Source organism: Emys orbicularis, chromosome 23, assembly GCF_028017835.1.
Source record: "Emys orbicularis isolate rEmyOrb1 chromosome 23, rEmyOrb1.hap1, whole genome shotgun sequence".
Taxonomy (NCBI): domain Eukaryota; kingdom Metazoa; phylum Chordata; order Testudines; family Emydidae; genus Emys; species Emys orbicularis.
In genome coordinates, this window is record NC_088705.1 from 5,910,210 (window position 1) to 5,916,209 (window position 6,000).

Consider the following 6,000-nt stretch of genomic DNA (forward strand, 5'->3'; position numbering starts at 1 on the left):
CGGAGACATACTGACTTCACTGCTGGCTCTTTAAAAAAAATAAAAATAAGGACCTCATTAGGCAGGGAAGCAGTATTTCTCTAACATCCTTGTGTGCTAAGTTAAGCAGCAGCCTTCTGAGAAGATGCAGGGTTAGCTACACCTTTTAGAGATGCCCGGGCAGGTGAAAGGAAGAGAAATTAAAACCAGCTTTGCAGTGATGGTGTACTCTCTAACTGAATTCTAACAGTCCAGAAAACCTTCCTGCTTCTTGCATCATTTACCATTTAGCTCGGCAATCACTAGCCAGTTTGATAATCAAAGCAGGGACCAGACCTACTACAAGCAAGCATGGGAGCCGATGTGTTAATGAATGCCCCAATGACTGCCCTTCGTCACCAACATTTAAAATAAAAAACCAGCCAGAATACTGTGTGCTAAACTCTGGTTATAAAAACATGAGGTATACCAATGATCTGAGTTCTGAAAGGGTAGAGAGCCTGCACCAGTCATTGGGTCTTGTGCTTGTAGCCAAACGGTGAGTTGCTTTTTCCGGTGGTCTACACTGGCAGCTTACATTGGCCTAGCTGCATCTCTCGGGTGTGAAAAATCCACACTCCTGAGAGACGTAGCCATGCCAACCTAACTCCTGGTGTAGACAGCGCCAGATCGACGGAAGAATTCTTCTGTTGATCCAGCGACCACCTCTTGGGGAGGTGGATTAACTGCGGCAATGGGAGAACCTCTCCCATCGGCATAGGTAGTGTCCACACTGAAGCGCTACAGCGTTGTGATGCTGCTGTGTTACCTTCCAGTATCCAGGGAAATACACAAGACAAGAGCTAGGATTTTTGTTGGGGTTTTTTTTTTTTTAAAGACATGACAGCTTTACCCAACTAACAATGAGACAAACATTTACAAAACGTTCCCTCAGTTCTCAGATCTCGCCTTAAGAACCTGCTTTTCCAAGTCTTGGGCCCAGGCTGATGCCGATTGGTGTAACTGATTTCATGGAGAACAGTTGTTATACGTGTGAACACTTAAGATTCTTTTTTACATAATTGCCTTTCTACACTGTGGTGGTGAAGGTTCTAATTTCAGGTTTCTGCCACGCCTGCTTTATTTCCGAGCTGCCACACATGCTTCCAAATTACATTTAAAGTAGATTTCCCTTCACCCCCCCCCCCCGCCCCCCCGGCAGGCTTTCCTAGCACACCATGACCCTCTAACAACTGGTTTAGTCTCTACTGCTGCTTCCTATGCTCCCCTTGTGAGCTGAAATAGCTGTTACAGAAGCTTTTGGAAAGGAACTTCACAGTTTCTGCCCTCTGTGATGCAGAAGGTGTCCTTCCTGTTCTTCAAAAGCAAATACCAGCGGCATGGTGGCTGAAAGCTCTTGTTTAACCCTTCAAATGCTGGTATTTTCTAGCACAGTTAAACACATTCCTTGGAGGAAGCGTACAGGTGTGTATTCTACAAACTGCCCCACCGATCTGCAAAAGGTTGACGCTGGGTTTGTGAGAGTTGAGCGGAGGTGGATTATTTAAGCCTGAATCAATAAAGCCAGTGCTGTTTCTATAGATGGCTTTATGCCATTCGAGGCCCTCCTCTGCTCCAGCGTATGCCAACACCCATTTCAGTAATACAAAGGTATTTATAAGTGCATTAGAAAAACACACACGTAAGCTGTGGCTTTCAGTCAAGTCAACTCAATGCTAAAACCAAACAATTTTCCAAGCCGCTCAGCAGAACGGGATTCTTCCTATCAGCAAAGGTAACCCAGACCCAACTTCTTTGACCAATGGCTTCTTTCTGGTCTTTGAAAACCAATCAGCTTCATCGATGGAAGTGCGCCTCGGGTGACACATTTGTTCCTGATGTCAGAGAGGGGGGCTGAGAGCTGGGATAGATACCTGTACAGGAAGCACTTATTCTAATCTCAGCTGCCCATGGCCTTTTCTGGTACAGCTTCATGGACTTAGAAACCCAGCTGCAGCCCCCAGATGCCCCCCCTCTTCTCCCCTCCCCACAGTCTTCATTCCCTTTCAGCACACCATGAAACTGACAACTGTGATGGTTGTCAGGCCATTCCTCCCTATTTGCTACTGCCTTATGTACCAGGTATGCTGGACAGAAATCACCTACTACACTAGCCCATGCACTGAGTATGTTCTAAAGAACCTTCGCAGCATCTCCCAGCAGCAGTGAGGTGAGCCAGTGCCCATCATCACTTTGGGGCGTGCTTTCTTTCTCACGGTTATAGCTGCCTTCAGAGCCATAGCACGGGCTCTTGCCTTTTCAGTGTAATAATGCCCTCGGCTCGCAAGAAGGCCACGTGAAACATGTGCAACAAAAGCTGAAGCTGCATGAAAAGCTTCATGTTTTGTTACAAGCCCCAGCGGTTGTGGGAATGCTTCAGCTAAGCTGGGGCTAACTTCCAGACGAGAAGGGCCTGAGCCAACTTCCTGGACTCCGGGAAAGTTTCGGTCCCTATCTAAATTTGCTAGATCAGGCCTGTCTCTAGCTTCCAGCAATTTAGTTATCCATCGAGACGATGCAGTGCTCCCCCCGTATTAGGTGGCTATAACTGGTTTTGCTTGGACTTTGTTGCAGGTTTTTAGAGCTGGACCTCAAGGGGAAACACTCTGGGCCACGCTCATCCTTTTAACTCCACCAGGCTGCCTGGGGTTGGATTCTGATCTCACTTGCACTAGTGTAACCCCACTGACTCATTCCTGGTGTACGTGAGCTCAGAAATAAGTCCTAAGTATTTACTATACAATCCTCACAGCTAGTTTCCCCTTTTTTGGGGGGGAGGGGGAGAGTATGGGCACTGGGTAGGCCCAGACTAAAACAGACAGTCTGCAAATGCCCTCATCAGCAGTCCCCCTTGGGCGGTAGAGGCATGCGGGGGGAATGGGTCTGAGGTTCCTTTCCTGACAGAAGACATGACGGGGAGAGAGTGCGATGAGTAACTGATGAGTAATCTTCGCAGCCAGCCAACGCAAACCACGTACCAGACAAGAAATGCCCTTTTGCAGTAGAACATTCCTCCTCCCTCCCCCCCTCCCCAGCTGAAACCTTGTTTTCCATTAGGTCTGGGGAGGGGCTTTTATGTAGCGTGTAGAAAAGCAGCTTGGATGGAGGGTTTTTTGGTCTGGGTGAGGGGAATGTCCGACACTGGACTTCATGCATAAGAAAATAAAAAGGAGCTGACATCACAGTGTAAACACGATACTTGAGTATTGTCTTTTTTTTTTTTTGCAACCCAAAGTAAAACTTGCCCCGTCCCCCCCACCCCCCCCAAGTCCCCCAATGTGAATGGGGTCCAGTGGGCTGGGCAGGCAGCACTGAGAGTGAAGCAACGAAAGCTTTGATGGGGCTACAGTTTTTCTAGAGGACGATGGCAGCCATCTGAAGTCCTCGGCATGGTGGCTTTGCCATGCCAAGCTGTCTTGGGGAGCAGAAGGAATCAGTCCCTCGAATCCATGTGCTTTGCTTTTCAGATTTACTTCCTAGCAGCAAGACGTCAGTTTATACTGAAAAAGAATCCGGGGTGGAATTTGTTCTGATTCTAGCTACATTGTTATCCTCCAAAGCATAGAATGTTTATTAATAATAATAAAAAACCCCAAATGCTTAGGAGTGTCCAGTTTGTTCCCCGGAGATTCCGAGCATGTCCTTCAGATTTCAGTTCTTTTGTCCTGGCACTGGATTTTCCACTCATCAATATCAGTAGATTTTTCCAGCTACTGCTCACGTGAGAGTGGCGGACTGTATTGGAGACCGTAGGCTTTTGTACGCTGTTGTGGATATACAACCCCAATTGTCTTTGTTCTAGGTGGCCCTAGAGTGCTATCCTGGAAAAAGTCTCTGCAGACTTCCCGACTTTATGTCCTGCAAAGTATTATGCTAAGAGTTGGTTGGGGTTGAAGTTGTCACATCCTTCCATTGGTTCTGAAAAGAATGGGTTGTTTGTTTGTAAAGCTATGGTACTAACTCAGATATTTAGAGACAGCGTGATGTGTGTTGGAGGAAAGGGAAAGAACCTGCTTACTTCAGTCCAAGTTAATGAGCAAGACATCTACCAAACTTTCATACTTTGTCCAAGCTGACCTCCCAATGCTCAACTCAACTCAACTTCCAACTCAAATCAGACCTGCTAATTTGTCCAGCAAACAAAAGCTGGGTTGTCCTTTTTTTTCTTCTAATACTTGAGTGGCCAAAGCAAAAGCAGAGATGATGTTCATTTGAAGGAGAAGATCACTCCCTTGAAAGCTTGTCCTCTTCAGACACCTGCCCTCCCACGTATTCAAAAATCCAGCACTCAGGAGCGAAGAAACCGAGTCCAGCCAGCCAAGGTGGACATCAGGTAACAGAATCATGCTCTGGAAGGAACCTAAATTCATGTCATCACCTTCTTCCAGTTCCAATAAGCCGGGCACAAAATGGGCTTCCTCAAATAACCCACTCCAGCTCTAAGGTAAAACCATACGGTGGACCAGCAGGGCCGCCTTTAAGTGTGAACTTGGAAATCAGTGTATATTGCTTGTACTGAACAGTCACTCCTCCACCACAGTAGACCAGGCTCTGGTTCCTTGGGAGAAAAACATGAGATCCTGGGGAGCAAACAGACCTATCTCCATCTGCAGTCAGCAGAATCCAGTCTGGTCCCCGCTCAGTGGTCCCAAGATATTTTGGTTTGGTGAAGTTGCAAATTCAATGTACATTCATAGCAGCTGAAATTCCTTGACACAAAGTTGCTGAAAACTTGATGGTTGTGTCACATAAGACCGCCACCAAAGAGTAAGTACATTGCGGACTGGCAGTTTCCATTTTGTGGATGGAATGGTTTCATAGCAAAGTTCTTACCCTTCAGGTTTACTTTTTTGTTTCTTTGCGGCAATAAGTTCCAGTTGGTTCATCCTTGCTAACGACGCAGGAGGAACCATAGGATGTTCCTTGTGCTCTGTGCATTGTGAAATTATCTTTTTGCCAATCAATACTAATAAAAACAAACAACCCTGATTTTGGTTGATTGGTATTAAAGACTGAAGGCCAGAGATATCTGCTAGGTAGAAATACCCCATTCATCTCATGTCCTTTTCCAGTCTGACCACTCGTCCACCTCTTGGTTTTGGAAACTGATCCTTCAGGACAGTCATCGTGTAATTTTTATTTATTTTTTAATGAAGAAACCGCAGTTTCTAGTGGTGTCTCCCCTGAGTATTTTCAGCAAATTTCATTAGGCACCTTCATAAAAAGCTTCCATAATTCTCGGTTTTGCTACAAGAACTGGTCCTCTTTGGGAACCAGAATACTGCTTTTTAAAAAAACAAAAAACAAACACTCATCGTTGTAATAAATTCAAAACATCTAGTTTGTTTTGTAACCTATCTGTCACCCTTACACCAGATCCATAGTGAATACAACTGAGATGTTTCCCTGCAGCATACCAATGAATCGAGGGTTGGAAAAAGGTGCATTCAGCCCTTCTTTCTAGTTATGGACAGTATATGTTCTGACAAACCCTCTGTTTGCTCCCTGAAATGCAGTAATTGAGTGTGGAAACCTTTCAGCTACAAGTTGGACCTCGCCTAGGGGTGAATGAGCAAAGATGAGACTGACTAGGAGTTCAATTCAACCATCATTGCAAGCTTCCCTTTGCATCACCTCCTCCTAGTTGGAACTGTTGTATGAGGCATGGTATCTATTACATTTTGGGGGTGGTCCTTCAAAATAATTTGAAAGTGTGGAACATCAAGACAGAACCATAATACACTTAAATAACAGTCAGGTCAAATGCACCTTTTTCTTCCCCTACTGCTTTGGCAGAGTCACTTGTCACAGGCTACATGCTACCAAAGAAAAAAGTGATCAACAGATTGCTTGCTCGACCTCGCAAGATTTGTGTCAGGAATCTACCAAAACAGCAAGTGACTGGCGGATGGTTCCTGTCGGTAGGGAGAGGGTCCCTCCTAGATATTGCAGAGAGAGAATGTGTTTTCAATTAGCACATGG